We start from the raw sequence: 22,423 nt of genomic DNA, 5'->3' as shown, positions 1-22,423 counted from the left end.
GAGTTAACTCCCAGCTCTCCCTCCTCCACGTGGCCCTGGGCAAAGCTTCTTCCTCTGTACCTCAGTTTCCTCAACCTCTCAGACCAAGTCCCAGATCTCTTTCTGAGCTGCTGCAGAGAGGTTTCAGTCAGATCTGTGTTTCCCAAAGTAGGAGACACATGCTTCTGGGAGTGCACAAGGGGGTTTCGTGGTATGCAGACAAACGTTTTCATTTTCAGTTATGTGTTTCTCTATCTGTGTATTGGGAAAAAAAAAAAATGACAGGCACATCACAGGTGTGATTTCCTGGATGTGTGCTTGGGCAGCATCATGGTAATCCACCTTCAAACATAAGTCAACATGAAGACAAGGATTAAGAAAACATAAGTGCAGGGGGTACCCAGGGGTGGTTTCAACCGTGATGGTGAAAGGGAAGCTCAAGAAGCTGACATCGAACCCAGCACCTGGCTCCCGGCAGCCCTTGAGAGGGCAAGCAGCTTCCACCTTCCCTGGAGGGCCAGGCCAGCCCCTCCTTTCTGCTCGATTTCCCATTGGGTGCTGTCCAGCACAGGCCTAGGACCCCAGGGGCATTCACAAGGCCTTCCGGAAGGGAGAGATGGAAGGATGGGTGGATGGGGCTCCAAGGTGACTGCTATAATGTGGGCAGAAGATGGAAAAGCCCTTAGGGTCCCTCCCACAATCAACATTCTATCAAATCTATCAACATTCTATCAAATCCAGTGAATGCTGGAATTTTTAGCCACGTGGTAGGTGAAGATGTAGGAGATGCTTTGAGGCCGGGGTCGTCCTATATTATGGGCTGCAGACTTCTCCAAGGATGCAGAGAAATGGGTGCTGAGCAGGCTCCAGGGCCCACTTTGGCTTTCCCATCCTGACAACAGAGCCACGAAGCAGTCCGGACCAGTGAAGAGAGGCCTGCCCAGCCCCACAGTTCACCAGTCCCAAATTATGGCCCTGCTGCCAGCTGGCCCTGGGTGCACCTCCCACTAGTTGCTGATCCTGGAGGACAGGAGAGAACATAGCGGTGCCAGCCTGGGACAGAGGGGTAGCAGAGACTGGGCAGCTCCTCAGGCCCGGGTACCCTAAGCCAGGTCTAGCCACACAGAGGTGCTGTCAGTGGCCTCCCAAGCTGGATCCTGATAGACTGGCATGAGCCAGCCAGGCCCAGGCCAACCTGGGCAGCCCTGTCCCTGGAAGGCCTCCAGACCACCTGGCTGGCGACCCTGAACCCAGTTCCACCTGAGCTGGCAGGGTAAGCCATCCCCACAGTGCCATTCCGGGCCCCCAGCTGCTATACTCCAAGACAATGAATGGGCCTCCCACTCCCTTCCCCCAAAATCTTCCTAAAGCTCCCACTCTCCTCTGTGGCGTCACAAGGAGTTGCTATGGAAATGGGACCACAGGCAGAGCATGACAATGATTTGGGGGCAGGGGAGGAGATGCATTGGGAGCCGGGCACTCGCCTGGACATGAGGTCTGCTGGTGTGCCAGGTCCCCAAAAACATGAAACCCCAGCTGCAGGCCTCACAGCCAAGGAGAGTGCAAGGGGCTGCAGCCAAGGTTGGGGGCCTCCTACCTGCTCTTTTGGCTCCTTGCCACCTCAGTGGAGCCCAGGGAGCTCTCAGCCTGTGTAGCCTGTGTGTTTAGAAGAATGAACAAATGCCCCAGAAAATGTGAGAGCTCCACAGAAACAGCTATCCAAGGACTCTGACAAAGTGGGTTCAGCACTGAGTGGGGCTGGCACGCGGTACACATTCAGCAAACACTGATCACACAGGGCCCTGGCATGTGTGCTGCGTGTGTATGTCATGTAGGCCTGTGCCTGCTCTGGCAACATGGAACAAAATCACAGAGCTTGAGAGGCCCATGCCCACTGTACAGATGGGGAGACTGAGGTCCAACCAGGGTCAAGGTCACACAGAAAATCAACCAAAAGTCAAGTCCAGAGCCCAGGTCTCCTCTTCCCCAGACCTAAGCCCTCTGATCAATACCCCTAGCTATTCCCTCATTAATTCATTCTACTTCTGTTAAGTATGTACCATGCGCTTGGTCAGTGGAACAGGGAAATATAAAGGACACTGCTCCTGCTCAGAGGAGACAGACCATCATGATCAGAGGGCGGGTGCCAGGCCAGAAGGCCAGGGACTGCAGGAGCCCAGGGAAGGGTCCCTCAGAGTTTTAGGTTATGCACTTCTGAGCCATGCTTCTAAAAGACCTCTGAGTTTCCTCAAGTTTTCTCCCAGCTGCTCCCCCAGCCCAAGGTCCCACTATAGTCCACTTGGGGCCCACATCTCCAGGATGTAAAGGGGGATATTTCTCATTAGCACCTCAGGCCCCAGGAATGAGGAACTATGAGGAAAGTGCCTTGCTACCCAGAAGTAACTCAAAGAATGTGGGCCCCAGAATTCCCTCCTCCTCCCCAGCCTCAGCAGCTCCCACATTGTTCATTAAGCCTTTGCCCTTTCTCTCTTTCTTTCCTGGGCACCTCCCATGAGCCAGGCATGACACTGGGCCTGAGGTGAGCAGAGAACCAGTGAGCCCCACTGGCCACCATCCTGACGGAACACAAGTCCCTATCTCTTTGTCAGCAACATGCAAGCTCTCTCCTGTGATTTTTGGTGTTTTGTTTTGTTTTGTGTTGTTGTTTTTTGGGATGGGGCTGTACTAAGAGAACAAGAGGTAACACCTTTCAGAGTTTGGCTGGGAAGACCCGCCAGTGCTGTAGGTTCCATGCTTTCCAGCAGCTATGACAGCCGCCCAGGACCTATGTTACACAGGTGGAAACCAAGGCCCTGAGAGGTGGCCAGCTGGACTCTGGGAAGCTCAGCCCTGTGAAGGCAGGATGGGGAAAGACCAGCAAGGACAGAAAGGAGGGCCAGGTCCAGGACTGTGGGAAGGGAGGAAGAAGCTGTCTTGGAGGCTTCCTGATGGAAGAGGGACTAGGATTGGCTCAGAGCCCGCCCTCAGGCTCTGACAGGAAGAGTCTCTTCTAGAGAAGAAACCAGGCCAGGGCCTCCCCTGCCAGCCCACATGACTTGGGCGAAGGGCACATTCTGTGACAGCTGCCATCCCATCCCCAACCCACTAAGGGCTGCCGCCACAGCCACCTCACACCCCTAGTTACTGCTGCCTGATAGGAAACCAGCTGGGGACGGGAAAACAGCAGAGACAGAGGAATGGGGGCAAATCATATGAGAGACAGAGGCTCTGAAAGAGAGTGGCAGCGACCCCAAAGCCAGCCAGAAAGAGGGAGAGCTGAGAGCTGAAGATGGATGGAGGACCCCTCCCCTCCCTCAGAGGCAGGCCTGCAGTTGCCAAGAGGAACAGACACACAGCTGGGAAGGAGCCTACAAACCAGAGCTTTGCAAAGTTTTTTCAGCAACAAAGTTCTTATTTGAAATGAAATCTGATGCAGTGGGAAGCGTTTCTATGCCAGACATTACATCCTGAAGCCATAAAGTGAAAATTCAACAAATCCAACTACTGTACATAAACGTGTAAAACATCTGTACGGCAAAAGACACATAAACAAAGTTAAAAGGCAAATGAGACACTGGAAGAAAATATCACTAATATGCAAAGAGCCCCTACAAATCAATAAAAAAAAGACAAAAGAAGAGAGAAATTGGCAGTGAATTAGAAATCTGCAGAGGAGGAACTAAATTGACCAATAAATGCACGAAAAGATGTCCTATCTCACTAGCAACCAGGGAAATGCAAATGAAAGCGACATGCTACCATTTTTTGCCTATTAGATTGGGAAAAATTTAAATGATTGATAACAAGCAGTGCTGGCAAGAATGTGGGAAAATGAGTACTCACAGACCATTGGAGGGAGGGGGAATTGGCTCAACCTTTGAAAGGGTAATTTGGCAATACTGATTAACATTTTAACCACACACTCCACAACCTAGTAATTCCACTTCTAGGAGCCTCTCCCATGATATGATAGCACAAGCACTCACATATACATGCTCAAGGATGCTCCTGGAAACATTGCTGGTAAGACTGAAAAAAGAAATTCTAAACACCCTAAACATTTATCAATAAGGGAAAGTTCGAATAAAATATAGCATGTCCACACTATGGAACACTCTGCAGCCATCTGACAGAATGAGGTACGTCTACGTATAACAATAGAGAAAAAATCAAGCTGTAAAATGCTATTTCAGCATAAGCCCATTTCTAATTAATGACTTGTTGCTATATTCCCCAGAAGACTGGAGGACAATATGCCAGGCTTTACAGCAAACCTCTGAGCAGTGGGACAAGGGGGCTTTCATGGTCTCTGTTTTCCACAAATGTATGGTTGGGTCTTCTACTGTAATCAGAAAAACAAAATCAATAAAGAGTTAATGGGTTTTTTTAATCCTTCTCAGACCCCAATAGGAACTGCAGATCTAAGCAGGGCTGGTTGAAGTGGGAGGGGACCAACACCCATCCACTCAGCCCTATCCAGCCCCAGCCCCAGCCCCACCCTCGCATCCCTGAGGCCCCTTCTGGAAATGCTAGGGCTCTAGGACCAGTTTGAGAACCTCAGCTGGAGACTGTGGAACCCATACCTATGCTCCCCCAGGCCAAGGTCCACAGGGGCAGAAGGTTGCTCAAGGTACACTGGCAGCCAGGGCCTGTGGCTCCTCAGCACGGCTCCGGCCCTCCCAGGCGAGGATCAGGGGTTTCTCTGGTTTCTCTAGGTGTCCAGAAAACCCTGAGATGGTCACACCCCTGGGGAACGCAGAACTGGGGCTGAGGAGAGCCCTTGGGGTAAAGGGAACATAGAAAGGGCCTTTGCAGAAAACTCCAGGAAAGGAGGGGTTCAAGGCTCCAGTGCTGCAGGGAGGGAGAGAGAGAGGGAGGGAAAGAGGGAGAAGCTGGGGTGTGTTTCTCCCTATATGTACAGAGAGTAGGGGGATGAGCCCATGGGGCACGTGGAGGTGACTGGGGCATGTACAGCTCGTGTTCCACCTGCCTCCAGGAGACAGGGACTGCGGGGACCAGCAAACTTCTCCTGATGAGTGGTGAATGACACTCTCTACCTGGGTCCGAGCTGCAAATAACACAGCTTCCTGGTGGTGTCCTGTTCTCACCTCCACACTCACCCATGTTCCATCTGCAGGTGCCAGGGGAGCACTCCAAAATGCAGATCCAACCACATGGCTGCCTGCTCCACACCCTTCTATGGCTCCCTACTGCTCCTTGCCCACACTCCTTACTGGGCCCATCAGGCCCCCTGGGACCCATCCCCAAGTGGCCTTCAGCTTCATGCCTGACCCCGGTGCCTCCCAATACTATCCTCCAATCAGATTGGGCCTCCTGTCTTCCTCAACAGAACTGAGCCTGCAAACCTTTGCACCTGCTGTTCCCCCTGGGGGATGCCTGCCCTCCCTGACCAGTTCCCACTGTCCTCTAACAAGCTTCTCCCTACAGGGCTGGGGTGAAGCCCCTCTGGTACACCCACTCTGTGCTCACCTCTGTCCCACTCTCATCCCCTAAGCTGTGACTGCTGACAGGTCTGGCTTCCCCAGAGGTAGGGGCTGGGTCTTGTTCTTCTCTGTACCCTAGAATCCAGCCTAGGTCTAGCACAGAGGAGGTATTAGGCACAAATGTTATAGACTGAGCCAGGAGTGGTGGCACACACCTCTAGTCCCAGCTACTCAGGAGGCTGAGTTGGCAGGATCGCTTGAGCCCAGGAGTTTGAAGCTGCAGTGAGCTAAGACCACACTGCTGCACTCCAGCCTGGGCCAGAGCAAGACCCCATCTCCAAACAAAACAAACAAAAAATCTGAAAAAAAAAAAAAAAAAAAAACACGTTTATAGAATGAATGAATGGGTTCTCATAGTGATATAATTTGGATGGCCCCTCCAAATCTCATGGTGAAAGGTAACCCCCAGTGTTGGAGATAGGGCCTAGAAGGAGGTGGCTGGGTCATAGGGGTGGATCCCTCACGACTTGGTGCTGTCCTCCTGATAGTGAGTTCTCAGTAGATCTGAGATGTGGCCGTTTGAGAATGTGTGGCACTCCCCATCTCTCTCACTCCTACTTTCACCCTGTGAAGTGCCTGTTCCCGCTTCACCTTCTGCCATGAGTAAAAGCTTCCGAGGCCTCCCCAGAAGCTGAGCAGATGTTGCCACCATGCTTCCAGTACAGTCTGCAGATCCATGAGCCAATTAAACCTCTTTTCTTTATAAATTACCCAGTCTCAGGAATTTCTTTATAGCAACACAAGAACAGCCTAATACACACAGCTCTCAGCCCCTAAGCCACACACAGTGGCACCTTCTTAAGGCACCAGGGTAGAGCAGAAAGGGTGTGGCCTGGGTGCTGGGACACCTAGCATCTCATCCTAGGTAGCACAATAGGTGATATTAATCATGTCACCTGGGGAATGAGTAAAGCAGGAGTTCCCAACCAGGGTTCCCAGGTGAGGGAGGACTACAGAGGTCTGTACAAAACTGCACAAAACTGGCTATGACAATATGCACGCAGGAGGGGCTGGGCCCCTGTCTCTAACACAGTGCCATGGCTTTCATCAGATTCCTCCAGGGGCCCCCAGCCCAAAGATCCAGAAGCACCAGGCAGGAACAGGGCAAGGCTCACCCACAAGAAAGCAGACTCAGGGCACAATATGTGCCGCATATCAGGAGGGGGTGCTGGGGGCAGGGACCAGGGCAAGTCCTGTGGCCCCAGGCCCCAAGCCAGGATCCCTGTGTGAGTCACTAGCAATAGATGGTGGGAGAGGGAAGGGAGCTGTCCAAGGCAAGCAAGTTGTCTGGGTAAGGGGTAAGCTCCCCATTGGGGCGGGCGAGAGCACAGGCTGGATGGGCAGAGGTCAGAGTGAGTGAGCGACAACCCTGAGTCTCATTTGCAGACTCTCAGCCTCAGTTTCTCCATCTTACACCTGGGGCTAGACAAGGTGGTTCGTGTGAATCCATCTGAGTGTGTACAAGGATGTGCAGGGGTGTGGCTGACCTGGCCCCAGCTCCAGGTTGGAGGGCTGAGGGTGCAGTCCTGGGTCTGTGCAGTCCGTTCACCTGGCAGTGGCCTGACGCCCCCTTCTCTCAACCTCCTGCTTCCCAGCTGCAGCAGGGTACCGGCTGCCTGGGCTGTCCCACACTGCTAAATGAACCTGCAGAGCCCCGGGCCCCTCCTGGGTACTGCGGTTACCACCACGTTACAGTGACCATAGAGACGAGCAGAATAAGAGGATTCATTATGAGCCTGGGGTCAAGGGAGGCCAGGGGCTGGATGGGAGTGCTGAGCAGGGCTGGCAGCCAAGCCCAGGTCACATGGCCTCAGTGGGCCCCCCAACTGCCCCTGACCCCTCAAGGGGCCTCCCTCAGCCTGGCCTGGGTCACACAGGGAGTTGGTGGTAGATGTGATCCAGGATCCCAGGCCTCCCACCCTTGGCTGGGCTTACTCTGGGCACAAATGCACCTTGTCCCCCTTGGGCAACTCTGTGCATGCCTCAGCACCCCTAATCCTGCCAGGAAGAGATGGCCAGCACTGGAGTTCCAACAGACTAATTCAAATACAGGCCTGCAGTGTTCCCTGGATCCAGCCACCTGAGCCTCAGTTTCCTCCTCTCTAAACAGAGGTACAAAAACTGCCCTCCTACTCCTGTTGGGAAAATTAATAAGGGCAGGGGTGCACCATCTGACAAGAGCAGAACAGAGACATTCCACCACCCTCCATCTCTGGGCCTCAGTTTCCCCATCTCTAAGCAACAGGGTTACTCTGAGTGATTCCCCAAGTCCTCAGAGTCTCTGATGCTTTGTGGGAGGCCTGTCCAGGTGCCCAGCCCACACCTAGCTGGGCCTGCCGTGGAAGGACAAGCTGCAAGGCAGAGACTGGGGCCTGCCCTCAGGGGGCTCTCTGCTAGTTGGCAGATGAGAGCCGTGGCTGGGGAGCAAGGGCACTGTCTACTTAGCAAAACCGTGTGGAAGTGCCCAATGGCAGGGCTTCCAAACCAGTGGTCCCAGTGCCTCCATGTTGCCACAGTCTCTACCACCCCGTATTGCATCACACCCAGTGAGCTCCATGCATTTCCTGCCAGGCCCCTGTAGGCCCCAAGGGCCACAGGAAGCTTAAAAATGGAAAAAAAAAAAAAAAAAAAGTGTGAGCTGGGCAGTGATCAATGAAGGTTTGTTGAAGGAGACAGGACGAGGGTCAAGGGCACACAGGAGGCCTTGAATACCCAGACGAGGATCACACAGACACCCAGAACCACTGATGGTCTTCCATGTACCCCCTCTCCTCAGGCAGGGATGCCTGATCCCACCCAGGGCTGACCTCAGAGCTGTGATCCCAGCAGAGGGCTTTGGCGGGAGTGGGGACCTAAGCTCAAGGTTCCCTCCACCTCTCCTCGGCAGCCATGGACTGTGAGTCCATCCTGGAGAAATCAGTCCTGGTTGGTGATGCCCAGCGGCCACCAAGGCCTCATTGCAAACAGCGTTGCTGCTGGTGAGTGCACCTGACTAGGGAAGGCTTCTCGGCAGATTAAGAGCAGTGCTGGCCCCAGACTCATTCATATTCTGGTCTGCCTTCTGGCTTCAATATGACTGACAGATGGCAGAGGTGGCCCTCCAGAATGCCCAGCGATGATTCCTCTCCGATTCCAATTTATTTTCTATCATTAATGATTTTGAAAAGCCCCACACGCTCTGCAAACAGGGAAGAAGCACAGGGCTGAGGAGGAGAGGCGAGGAGAGGGTCGGGGGCGAAGGGGTACTCGGCAGAAGTGGGGCAGGCAGCAGCCCGGGTTCAAAACCCCACCCCAGCTCCACCTGCCTTCAGGGCCCTGGGGCGAGCCCGACCTACATCCGTCTACAGGGGATAGGCATCCTGCTCTGCCCACCCCAGGAGATCGTTTTCAGATCTACTTAGGAGTCAGAGGTGAGCGGGCTTTACAAACTGTAAAGGGCTGTACGCTCGAGGAACAGAGAATGAAGCAAACCCGACCACAGTGGCAGAGGCCTATGAACTGGACGCCTGCTTCCCCAGATACCCTAGGGGACCCCAACCCCCCAGTCCAGGGAAGACCTGGAGTGCCTCTCCCCACAGCACAGGCAGAGGAGGTGAGCGCCAGAATCTGGGTCTCCAGGCTTGTCTCAAACTTACACCACCATCCTCCCATCTCCCCCCAGGCTCGTGGTGACCAGCCTCCCAGCCAGCATCTCTCCTCCCCCATTATTCACACTGTGGAGCCAGAGGGATCTTCCCTGAGTCTCCTGCTTGGAACCCTTCCAGGGCTCCCCATTACCTTAAGATCAAGTCCAAACTCCCCACCTGCCATGCAAAGCCCTCCCTAGCAGCTCGGGCCCATCTGGGCAGCCTCGGCTCCAGCCACACCCAGCTTCTCAGAGGTCACTCTTCCCTGCCTTCGCATGCTATTTCCTGTCTGGAATTCCCTCCTCCTTGGCCCAGTTCACCCCATCTCCTACCCCTTCTTCAAGGCGCAGTCCAAACTCTTCTCTTTCCTGCAGCTTTCCCCGAGTCCCCCGGCATGCCCTGCTCCATGCTCCTCATACCCAGGACCCACCTGTAGTGCAACTCAGTAATGTAGTGATTATGTTTGTATGGTGGTGCTCACTCTAATCAGTGAGCTCTCCTGGGCAGGGCCTGCTTCGGATTCATCCTGTGCATTCCTGGTGCTTGGCAAAGTGCCTTGCTGCCAGTGGAGCTGTTTATCCAACTGGCCAACCTTAACGGAGCACCCACTATGTGTCAGGCTCTGTCCCGGGTACAGCAGTCAGTCCTGGCCCTCAAATTGCTTCAAAAGGATGTGCTCAGGGAACCTCTAGTGAATGAATCAACATTTAATCACTTTGCAAATGGGGAAACTGATGTCCAAAGAGGCAAAATGCCCTGTCCATGGGTGTTCCTGCCTCCCCTCCCATGTCTCTTCTACTCCATTTCTCTCCCAGGACCACAGCAGCAGTGCAGAGAATTCAAAACGAAAGGTTACAGTCAAAACAGGGGGAAGAAAAGGAAGAAGAAAATCTGGTGAATTTTTCCCTTTCCTCCATAATGTAAAGAAAATTACTTTTGCCAACTATCACAGCTTAAAAGCAATTAGAGTTTTTGGAGGGTACTCTGGGCACGAGCAGAAGCAACAGAGAAAGTGCCCGGCATGGAATTTTTCCAGCGTTCGTTCGTATCAAGCAAAAGAAAAAAGGCGTTAAGCTGGGTGTGGTGGCTCACACCTGTAATCCTAGCACTTTGGGAGGCTGAGGCTGGCAAACTCACTTGAGGTCAGGAGTTTGAGACCAGCCCGGCCAACATGGTGAAACCCTGTCTCTACTAAAAATATAAAAATTAGCTGGGCGCTGGGCGTGGTGGCACGTGCCTGTAATCTCAGCTACTCAGGAGGCTGAGGCAGGAGAATTGCTTGAACCCAGGAGGCGGAGGTTGCAGTGAGCCAAGATTGCGCTGCTGCACTCTAGCCTGGGAGACAGAGCAATACTCCGTCTCAAAAAAAAAGGGGGCATTAAAAGCAGCAATTTCCAGCAGCAGAGACGGTGGAGACAAAATATTTACAGTCTCTGAGGGAGGGGCCTGGAAGCGGCCAGGGGCCTCCCCTGCTCCCCACCAAGCTCCACATTCTAGAAGGCAGGGAATGGGAGGGGAAGAATAGAAGATGAGGAGATGAGCCTTACCCATGCAGGCTTGGGGCAAGGGGTAGAGAAGCCCCCAGTTGCCCCCTGCTCACTCACCCTTTCCCCACCACCCATATCCCCCAGGCACCAGAGATCCATCCCTGTAAACCTCAGACCTGGACCCAATTCTCCCCTGCTCAAAATCCAGAGAACATCCAGCACTGCAGGCTGGCACTGGAGACATGCACAGCCTGAGCCCCTCTCCAGCCTCATCCGCAGATGCTCCCCAATGTGGCACACTGCCCCGACTGTCTTCTGAGCAGCCACACTCAGTCTTGTGGCAAGGCCTTTGCCCAGATACAGGAGCATAAGGATGCATTGCTGTATCGGGGCAAAGGCCTTGAGAGGGAGGTGAGGCAGGTTTGAGAATCTGGACCCAGAGCAGGGAAACTGAGCCAGGATCACACAGCCCTAGACCCGAATGCTGGCCTGCCACCCAGGCCTCTGCCGGTGAACCCCTCCTTCACCTGGACTTTTGCTGGACCCTTGACCTTCTCCCTCCAAATACAGAGTACACACCTCTTCCTGAAACCGCACCACCTTCGTCCCAGCTGCAGCAGACTCCCCTCTGTCTGGCACACAGACACAGCCTCGTGTAGAAGCAATGCTCCTATGTTCAAATGCCAGGTCCTCCATTCATTAGCTGCGTGATCTCCACCAAGTCCCTCAATCTCTCTGAGCCTCAGTTTCCTCATCTGTTAAACGTGGATAGTAACAGTGCACATCTCATGGGGTTATTGTTAGGATTAAATGAGGTAATATAAGTAAAGCATTTAGCACTGTGCCCAACACTTTAATAGGTGTTCAGTGAATTCTCCCCTGCCCTATTTCACGCTCAATCCTCAGGTGTGACTCCCCAGGCCTTGGATGGCCCATACATGCGCACTCAGGCTCCCACTCCACATGCAGTCACCTAACAAATGCTCACTTAGAAGACATGTGCCGGCTGGGAGCAAAGGGCACTGGAGGCTCTAACGAGTTTGGCACATGCAAAGAGGACCAATCCCTGAGCACAGGGCCAGGATCCTTCCATTTTGCTTGGCTTAGGAAGGATTCCTCCAAGAATGCTGGTAAACCTCAGCCAGAGCCCTCAGAATCTGCCAGGCCACGTGGAGTAGGTGAATGGAGGTTCAGCTTCCCAGAGGGATGAAGAGCACACCTCCCCTCCAGCCTGAGGCCTGCAGGTCAGCCCTCAGCCATCCTCCCAGCCCCACTGGACAAAGGCAAGCACAAAGACCCAGCAGGCAGTGATGAGAATGAGGGCAGAAATCAGGTCTCAAAGGCAGCAGGATCCGGGGAAGCCAGGCAGTCCTGAGCTCAAATCTCACCCCAACCCCTAACCAGGCGGGTGACCACCCTGAGCCTCAGTTCCTCATTCATAAAATGGAGTTGATAATGCCCACCTTGCAGAACAGCTGTGTACACGAATGAGGGTAACATTCTTCCAGGTCCCTCCGGGATCTAGCATATAGTCACTGTGGGAATACACAGAGACTATGCCCCACCCCGACCCCTGATTCCTGGACTGTAAGCATGGTGCCCTCCCCCGACCCTCACAGCACTGGGAGAGCAGAGGGAAGGCCTGGCAGGCTGAGGGGACACCGAGAACCTGTGCTGTCTCCTGTGACCCTTCCAGTCTACTTCCTGCCCAGCAGGGGGGTGAAGGACCAACCTACAGCCAGCCATGACCCGTCCTCCCCACTTCGCTCTCAGAGTAAAAGAGGCCCAGCCCCTGCCTCGTTTTGCCAGGAAGAAACAGTTGCCCAGGAGAGGAGGCGGCGCGCCTCTGTCTCACAGCTCCCATTGAGCCACTCTTCCGACGTGAGGAGGTTTCCTCTCCTTCCCCAACCTCAGAGAACACACAGGCTTGCTGTGGGTCCGGTGGCGCTGCAGGGCTGGAGAGCCAGGATCAGGAGGTATTCTGATGTCTCTGCCTTTCACTCCTGCTCTGGCTGCCTTTCTCCCAGGGGCCTCTCCCACCCTCCTCCCCCACTGACCTCAAGAATAAGCCCAACAGTAATCCTGGCACTAATCTGGGTGCTCCTCCTTGCTGTGGGGGCAGGGAAGGGGACAGGAGACCAGTCTCAGTCCCAGATGGCTGAGCCTCAGGACACTCCACTGAGGCCTCCTCCCCAACCTGCACAGCTCTTCTCCTCTCAGGTAAGTAACTAGGCACACACACAAACACACACACACATGCATACATATGCACACACTCACACACACACACAGGAATCCAGAGAGGAGAGGGAGAGGGAAAGAGAGTGGGGAGACTCTAATAGGGGAATCCTAGACCCATCCCCCGGGATGACTGACAGCCCTTCCACAGCTGATCCAGCCTCCTGGCTCTGTACCCAGGGGAGCACTAGTGGGTCCTGAATGACAAGCCCATGTGGCCTGGAAGCAGAGGATCCTGGGACTGGGAAGCCAGATGCCTGACTTATTGCCAAGGCTCTGCAGTGCTTCACCGTGAGACCCAAAACAGAACTGGCCACTCCCTGTGCCTCAGTTTCCTATCTGGAACTTAGAGGAGGAATGAGATCATCTCTAAGTACGCCTTCCAGTTCCAGCATTCTGTGACTCCATACCTGTGACCTCTGGGACCCCTCAGGGAGTCCCAAGCATCGGAAAGTGCTGGGGGAGGGATCACCCTAACTCCAAGGAGGCAGGAAGCCCAGGGAGACCTGTAGCTACCCTGGGCTGGCAGAGGGCACTCATCCTGCCGCAGCCTCCCAGGGAGGAGTCCAGGCTCTGGCAGGAGGCCGGAGGACAGAGGACTGCTCCTCAGTATGGCCTCAGGCAGCCCGAGGCCCTGCTCGATGTCCACACATACCCCAGAAGTTCAGAAGTGAAAGGGCTTGATGTCTATAATTTAAAATACTCTGAAAAAAAAAATAAAGCAAAATGTGTCAAAATATCAGCAATTGTTAAATCTAGATGAGGGGTATGTGGGAGTTCCCCATACTATTCTCTCTACTTGTCTGAAAATGTTCCCAAGAAAATTTAAAAAAAAAAATAGCACAGTCATGTGAGCCAGGCAGGAGCCCCCCACACAATGCCCAGAGCTCCTGGCATGCCTGAAAGGCAACTGGGTCTCTAAAGTAGGTTAAACATCCCACCCCCATCTCCTTTATGTTGTTTCCCTAGAAATTGCTTTTCACAAATTCCACTGAGCCCTAGCTGCACATTTAAAAGCCTTAACACATGCAGAAGCCAGACACTGCCCTTTATTGAGGTGACTGCCGTCTTGTGACCACACCTCTCCCACCCACCAGGCTCCCCATGCCCTCTGCAGAGCAGCCCGGGTCTGGGGGTCCTGATACTGATTCCATCTTCATGAGGCCACCACCCTCTCGGAGCCTCAGAATGTCCCTATCTGTGGAGCAGAAATGATGACAAGTCAGTAACTGCCCGGGCATCTCATTCATAGGCAACGTGTCACCTGACAAAGAGACTGAAATCCGCAGTTAACAGATGGGAAAGCTGAGGCCCAGGCCCAGAAGAGACTGGAAGCAAAATAAGAAAGGTGGAGAACAGAGGGTGGAGGAGGTGGGCAAAGTTCCCCAGCTGTTCCAACTCCCCCTCCTCCCCAGCCCTCTATCCCCACCCTGGCGGTGTGGGTCGGAGACATGGGGACTTGCGTCTCTTTCTCTGGCTCCTGTTTATCAAGCTTCCTGGTCAGAAATAAATGGCCATGATTACAGTCTCCCAGCCAGGCCCAGCTGACCCTCACCAACACTGGCCAGGCTTGCCTCCATGGATCGATAATGGAGAGTTATCAGTACCCCAAATGATCAATAGCTAATTGCTGAGTGCCGTGCAATTCATCCGGGAGAATTATGTATGGCCAGTGACTGGGTGGCCCCGCCCCAGCCTGGCACAGCCATCAGGGACAGGGAGGGCTGTATCTACGGTGAGCGTCTCAGCAGCAAAGCAGCCCGTAACTCAGAAGCTTCTCAAACAGATGTTTTGGGCCCAGCCCACATCCCCAGGCCCAAGGAACCACCCAGGGAGGAAGTGGCAGTGGCCACAGAGGCCCCAAGGGAGGCACTGCATGCCCCCGATCAGCCTAGTTGGCCCCCAACTAGGAACCCAAGATGGATAAGCCCAGTCTCTGCCACCAAGGTGATCCCAAGTCAAAAGAAAGACAAACTGCCCCCCAGGCCTTGCACACAGTGGGTACACAGCAAATCATAAATGTTTCCTAAATGTAAAGCTGATGCACTGCTCTCAGAGTTCTGAGGAACGAGGGGCTGCTTCCAGGAGGGGTGACCAGGAGAAAGTTTTTCTTTTTTTTTTTTTTTTTTTGATGTGGCATTTGGGCTGATCCTTAAAAAGAGGGTGGAATCAGAGATGGGGGAGAACTCTCAGGTGGAAGGACCATGGAGGAGGAAAGCGACAGCACACCTGATTGGCTGGAGCCTGGGGACACAGAGAGGTGCTTGGGAGAGAGGGCTGGGGTGGGACATAGGATTGTGCAAGGTGTCGAGGGGTCGGGACGCCAGCCTGGAGGTAACAGGGAGTGCTGGAAGGGTGCTGGGTGAGAGTGCGACAGCCAGCCTGGGCTTGGGAAGGTCTGTCTATGGTTTCCACCAGACTGCATGCCCAAAGAGGGCAGAGGCTGGTCTTACTCATCTCTGTCCCCATAGCACCCGGCACAGCCAGGCCTGGAGGAGGCACCCAAACAGTGATTCACTGAATGATCATAGATCATCAAATTGTAGGACAGGGGAGTCCTGGAATTACAGCCGTGAAATAGCATGTTTCTATAATGCCCTGCCATGTAGAAAAATACATATTAGAGCCTCAAAAACAGCCTTGTAAGGCAGGCAGGGAGATCATTCTGTCCAGTGTCCAAAGGGGAAAGCCGAGGCTCAAAGAGGGACAGTAATCTGTCCAAGGTTACATACCAGAAAGGGCTAGGGCCTAGTGCCCTCCCCACCCTGCCCCAGAAGGCTCAGGACTGCTTGCCTTGGCATGGCCAGGGTTGCCTGGGAGGTGAAGGGCTATCCCTCACTTATCACTGGGTTCTCCTCCTCCCCAGGAAGCCCCCCAATCTCAGCCCCACTCTGTGCTGGGGCAGTCGGAGAAATACAGCAGATACTGCCCTATTGAGCATCCCTCATTCCATTCCCAGCTGAGACTGGCTACCAGCCATCATGACAGCCTGTCCTTGTACCTATAATGGAAACAGAGCCAAGAAGGGAGTCTCTAGAACCCCCAAGCTGGTATAGACAGAAGACAAAGCCACTCCTCCCCCAGTCTCCACCCTAGAAGTTTGGGAAGCCTCACTGTGAAGCAAGAACAATGGACCAGGAATCCAGAGACAGTGTTAAGCCTAACTCACTGTGTGGCTTCTGGAGAATAACTTCTCACCGTGGCCTCAGTTTTCTCATCTGTGAAATGGAACAATGCTGTCTGCCTACTTTATTAGAACTACCATGAGGACTAAACAAAAGAAGGAATATAAAAACACAAAATTATAAAGCAGATTTTGCCTTGGAAAATAATAATAATAGGGCTCCTCTTTACATTGAAACTCCAACTTGACTCACTTCCCCTTCCTGCAGAGGGCAAAAACATCAGCTAACATTTACTCAGATCCTACAATGCCGTCGGCAGTGGCTGCTTTACATGCATTATTTCCAAGTGGGCTACGGTAGATACCATCCCCCCATGACACGCAAGAGGAAAGTGAGGCTCAGAAAAGTAAAGTGACTTGTCCAAGCTCACCCAGCTTGAAGCAGCTGAGCCAAGATTCAAACCCACTTCCATCTGGCATCCAAGCCCAGGCCCTCTGGATCCACCAGGCTGATTTGAGGAGCCACTCCACACCCCAAAGTCTCAGAGCTTCAGAATCAGCACTCAGGGTGTGGGGACATGTCACATACACACACACTCCACTGAGACCAGTGACCCTGACATCAGAGGCACGGTGCCACCCCATGGTAAGGCCATCACAGCTGGGAGGGGCACGTGAGGAGGGTGGCTGTCACGGCTGGCCTTAAGCTAATTGTATCAGTCCTGGGCATGGAGCTGTCTATCCGGCTGTCCAGGCGGGCGGGTGCTGGAACTGGGCCACATGCCAAGGTCCAGCCTCCATGTCCAAACCAACCTGGACACCGAAGTTCCATTTTGGCCTCTCTTGCCCTGACCCTGGTGGCTGGCAGTGCCCACACAGATCCAGACGGCCATGGTGGCAGCTGCTATCCCTCCTCCGGAGGCTGGCACCTCCCCTGATGTGGCCATATGGCCCCACATGCTCTCTGACAGCTGGAGTGCTGAAACAACTGCCTACGGAGGCCCTGCAGAGGCCCTGAGGCCTCGGTCGCCCCACCCACCCCTGCCCAGCAAGCACAGGCATAGCCAGAAAAACCTGAGACTGCAGTGCCCGCTCCCAACTTGCTTAGTGACCTTGTGCTGGTCACTGCCCCGCTCTAGGCCTCAAGCTCTTCCTCTATCAAATAGTATCGCCTCACCACTCCTCTACCCCTTTTCCTTTGTAGTCCTCTACCCCTTTTCATTTATAGCCCTCTTCTGAGGTTACAAACTCCCACTCAAACTCACTCCAGTTATCCACGGAGACAAACAAACACATCCACTTTACAGACATACGAACTAAGGCAGACCCACAGGCCTCAGGGGCTTACTGAAGTGCACACAGTGGCAGGGTCAGTACTGGAGACTGCATCTATGACTTCAGGACACTTGCCACCTCTGTATGCCCAGGTGGTGGGGCCTATGAATCCTGAGCCCTCGCCCAACTCTGACGACCTAGATCACCCCACCCAGGTCTTCCCAGCTCCCGGACAACCCCTCCCACGACCACTAGAGGAGCAGTTTATATCGCAAATCTAATTGTGTCTCTCCAGAACTTCAACCCTGCAAGCCCTGAATTCAGAATCAGCCCACACTCCTCAGATGGGCACTGAGGATCCTCTTCTGTCTGGTGCCAACCTTCTCCATGCCCGTGTCAACTACTCCACTGCAAACATGTTCTATCCTTGCCCAGCACTTCCCACCTCCATGCCTTTGCCAGCGCCATGCCATCTTCCTAGAAAGCCCCCACTCACATTCACATTAGCTATTCACTCATTTAGTCAATTATTTACTAAGCATCGACCAAGTCCCAGAAAATATCAGCAGGTCAAGACCCTGTCAGCCCCCTCCTTCTGAAACAGCCCCTTGCCACTCCCCCACTGACCTTCTTGATCACCCAGCCCGCTCGGCTCATACCCAGAGGTATGGGTCCAAATCTGTTTCCCCTTTGAGAGACCATCCGGGGAGGGGCCCAGGCTCATGATTGGTATCCCCAGCACTCAGTCCAGGTCTCAAGCCAGATGATGCCTCCAAATGTGAAGTGAGGCTCAAGGGTAGGATTCCAGGGCCTGGAGAGTAAGAAGCAAGGTGTGGTTCTTGGGAACAGGGGTCTGGGCCCGAGAAGCCCACAGAAGAAACTCCGAGACTGGTCAGGGTGGCCCTCAGCCCCCACAAAGGTATGCCTGAGTGGTCAGGGGCAGCTTTTTCCCTTGAGTCACCCCAAGACCCAGGCCACTCAATAAATTCTTACCACTGGATTTGTTAGAATACTTCTATAATTTAAAACCCAAATATGGCAGGGTCAGGTTTTGCCTGGGGAGGGAAATTAAGGGGGTCACACTGGGCACTGCTCCCTCCCAGTCAAGAGGTTGGGGTGGGAAAGTGGCTGTTTTCCTAAAGGGGGCAGTCAGTAGGGGTTGGAAGCCCCAGGCTGGAATTTTCACCCCTGGCAGAATAGACTAGGGGCCAAAGAAGTGCCCCTGGTCTCCTCACCATGGCTCGGGACCCTAAATGAAGGGTTCATTTTGCTGGAGTTGGTTGGGGTGGGAATGGAGGTATCAGAAGAACCGTGGCAGGGGTTCAAGCAGGCACCGATGGGTGGGGGGGTGGGGCAGGGGTGGGGCACCGTGGCAGGGGTGGGGCCAAGCTAGGCGTCTTGCTATGCTCCAGCCTCCTGGATGTCAAACAGAGCTTTGGTCAACACCTAGGAGGCAAAAGTCTGGAGCTTAGGAGTCCCTTCCAGTCCCCCTCAGTGCACATTTAGATCTCCATGGGGAAACTTTTGACCCACAAAGGGGCTCTAGGATGGAGAGGATAAGAAGGCTTCTGGGGCCGAAGGAAAATGCCAGTACCCAGCATAGAGTGCCAGGCTGGGTGGGGAGTGATTTGGATCCCTGGGATGGTAGTGAACTCCGAGAGCTGTGCAGAGGATGACAGGAGCCGGGCTTCCAAACCATCAAGCAAAGCTCAGACAGCCTCTGGCCCCAAATCCAGGAAGCACATATTTAACCAGGCTAGGGTTAAAACGTCCCACAGGCCAGAAGCCTTTGCTCAACTGCCTCTGGCTGAGAACAGCCGCCGCCGGCCTGGTAAATGTGCCATACACAGCAGGAGCCCGCCTGCCAGGTCAATAAAGAAGGTCTGGGTGCCCTCCATGCCTCACCGAAGAGGGTCACTGGATGCCCTCGCAGTGGAAAAGGGCTGTCCAGAGACTTAGAAGACTGCCTCCATCTCTGCCACAAAATCCTCCTCTGTGAAATGGATAAGAACCTTGCCCATGGGTCCTGCATTCTCACAAAGCGGCTAAGAGATTCCAAGGGCTAATGGAGGTGGAAGTAAGGTTTAAGCCTGAAAGCTGATATCACCATAGACATTACCATACTACAGAGACCCAGGTAGATACTGACTGCTCCAGCCGCCACACCCCTCCACGCAGCATCCAGGCTGAGATCAAGACTTCTAACTACATAGGTTCACACGGATGGGGGATGCTTGGGATCCCGGCAGTTACAACCCCAGGCAAGTTCAAACTGGAAGGACTCAGTAGCAACCAGGGAAGGCTTCCTAGAGGAGGAAAAACCTGCCCTGGAAGCAAGGAGGATGAGGAGCCTGCAGGAGTCCTGACCCATGACCCTTCCTTGAGTCTCTCACTCCAGGAGACATGGGGTTCTCTCCCTCGCGGAGGCACCATCTTGGACCACAGCTTTCCATCCCGTCTTCCACAGGATTGGCTGGGTTGGCAGTGAGGGGTGTTCCCTCAGGCAGCCAGCACAGGTCCAGAGTGTGGGAGGAGACTCAAAAGGGGAGAGGGTACAAAGCACAGCCACAACCTCAATGCAGAGTGAGGCACGCGGGGGCATGGCTCCAAGCAGGGATGGGGCACCAGGCCAGCAGACCTGGAGACGCCCCCTCCCATCCCCAGCCTCTTGGGAGCTCCTGAAGGTCCAGGCCTGGTGGGGCGCGCCTTGTGGCGAGTTCCCTTCTTCCAGCCATCGTCCCGAGGAGCAGAAGGCAAGGGGACACACACATACACGCCCGGGCACGTCTCTGCACTCCCCCAACTCAACCTCGGTGTCTTCCGCCTGCCTGCAAAGACAACCTGCGGGGCCCTGGGCCTGGGAGCTGTCGCCGCGCGGTCTCGCCTGACCCTGTCGGGGTCATCTGAGTCCGGCACCCGGAGCAGGTTCAGCGCGGCGCCCCGGGGCTGGGTGGGTGTCCCAGACTGCGGGCGGCTGCGCCACTGGGGAAGTGGAGGAGCACCCCTCAGCCTGCCAGGCGGTCCGGCCCGCGGCCCCGCCCCACTCCCCTCGCGTTCTCTTCTCTGGAGAGAAAGGCCGCAGTTGCACCCCGAAAGCGCCTCCGTCCCCACCCCTCCCGGCCCGCCGCGCCCCAGGGTCTCCACAAAGCTGCTGCAAGTCGCCACAAGTCGCCGGGGCTGCAGCGGCAGGGGAGGGTGAGGCGGGGCCGCGCGACGGGCAGGAGCACGGTCACGACCTGGGGTGCCGAGCGCGTCCCCTCCCAGCCCGGAGCGTACACGCCCCCCCACAGACGCGCACCAGGCATCTAAAGTCCGCTGCTGCCCTCGAGGCTCCCGCCCAATCAGAGGCCGCGTACGCGGCGCCGCCGCGGGCAGACACCCCGGCGCCGGGGCCTGCGCCACTGTAGCCTCGGCCCCGCAGTAGCGGGGCCAGCCCAGCCATGCTCACCATCCCGCGCGCGGCTGCGCTCGGGCCGGCATTCCCTGGCTCGGCTGCCTCCGGTTCCCGCTCCGGCTCCGGTTCCCGCTCCTCAGGAGCGGCGGCGAGACAGACGGAGAGCAGCGGGGAGATCGAGGACCGGGCTGGGCAGGTGGGAGAAGGCAGACGGGCGCCGGAGAGGCCGGGCTGGAAGGGGAAAGAAGTGCGGCTGCGCAGCGGAGGGGGCCGGCGCAGGGCTCAGATCCACGATGGTGGCCGCGGCGGCGACCGCGGCAGGGAGTGCGTGTGTGTGCACGACAGCGCGCGGCGTGGTGCGCGAGAGGGCCTCGGTTCTCCTGGGCACCCGGTTCCTGCCTCCTGCTCGCCACGGCGCGATGCCGGCGGAATCCCTATCGCGCGCCCCCACCATCCGGCGCTCACACTCGCACACCCGGGCACGCACAACCCACGCCGCCGCACACCCGGCTCCGCACTCCCTACTCGCTCTCCTGGGGCGGTCACAAAGGCCCCCAAGCCGGGCCGGCTCGAGCCCTCGGAGCGCGGTCCTGCGCCCCTCCCGTACCCGCCGGCCTCAGGTGCCCCGCTGCTCCCGGTGGGGACCCCGCGGGCGGCCCGGCTCCCGCACCCTGCCTGGCCGGGCCGCGGTCGCGCGCCCAGCCGGAACCCGGGCCCGGGTGCCGACTCGGGCTTCCCGCACTCCCGTTCGAAGCGCCGGCCCCCTCCACTGCGCCGCCGCCCTTCTTCCCCCTTCCTGCCCGGCCTCTCCGGCGCCTCTCTGCCTTCTCCCACCTGCCCAGCCCGGTCCTCGGTCTCCCCGCTGCTCTCCGCCTGTCTCGCCGCTGCTTTCTCCCGCGCCCCCTCCTCCCCACCGCCTTGCGCTACCTCTCACATCTCCGCGTTACAGCGGGTGCCGCCCGCCGCTCGCGAGGCCCAGGGTTCGAGGGCGCAGTGGGCCGCGAGGGGACGCGCCGCGCCCGGCCCAGCGGTCCCGTCCGCTCTCCGCGGCTACTAGGTTCAGCCTGGCGCTAGGGTGGCAGCGTCCCGCGCTAGCCTCGGCTGCCGATGACAGCTCTCATCTCGCCCGGGCTTAAAGGGCTAGCGCACCCGGCTCTACCGGCCCCACCCGGGGGCGCCGGGGAGGGGACCTCGCCGCGCGGGAACAGTCCGGGGCGGTGGCACAGCAGCGGCCGTGCTGGCGACGCCCTGTCGGCCGCGGTGGAGCCCGGCCCTCCGGGCTGGAGGTGAGTCAAGGTGAAGGACGGTCGAGAGCTGCCCGGACCACGCCATCCAGGGGGCGCTCAGCAGCCAAGTCTCTGGGCTCACAGTGGGTGTGCGGCGGTGCAGGCTGAGCGCCCTGGACTGCGGGGCGGGGGAGGGGGATCAGGGAAGCTGCTCTCCGAGTCTGAACTCCAGGGGAAGACACCTCTCATGCTGGAAGAACAGGGCTCACGGGGTGGCGTCCCGTTCCTGCTGTGTGACGTTGGGCAAATACCTATCCCTCTCTGCACCTCAGTGTACCCCCTTTGTAAGGACAGGGCTTCCATCATCTCTCAGCCCATGCCCAGCTCTGATATGGTATTAGATCCCATAGGAGGGGGAGTCGCAAGGTAGGCCCTCAATCCCCAGAGTCCCACCTCCTTCTTGCCTGTGAGAGCTGAGGCCACCGCTGAGATTGCAATCCTTGCCACCCTGGACACTCACCAGGCCGAGTCGGCCTCCTCCTTCCTTCTGCCTTATCAGGGGAACCAGGG

Source organism: Macaca nemestrina, chromosome 7, assembly GCF_043159975.1.
Source record: "Macaca nemestrina isolate mMacNem1 chromosome 7, mMacNem.hap1, whole genome shotgun sequence".
Classification (NCBI taxonomy): domain Eukaryota; kingdom Metazoa; phylum Chordata; class Mammalia; order Primates; family Cercopithecidae; genus Macaca; species Macaca nemestrina.
The sequence above is the reverse complement of the archived record's forward strand: the minus strand, read 5'-3'. Positions refer to the sequence as shown.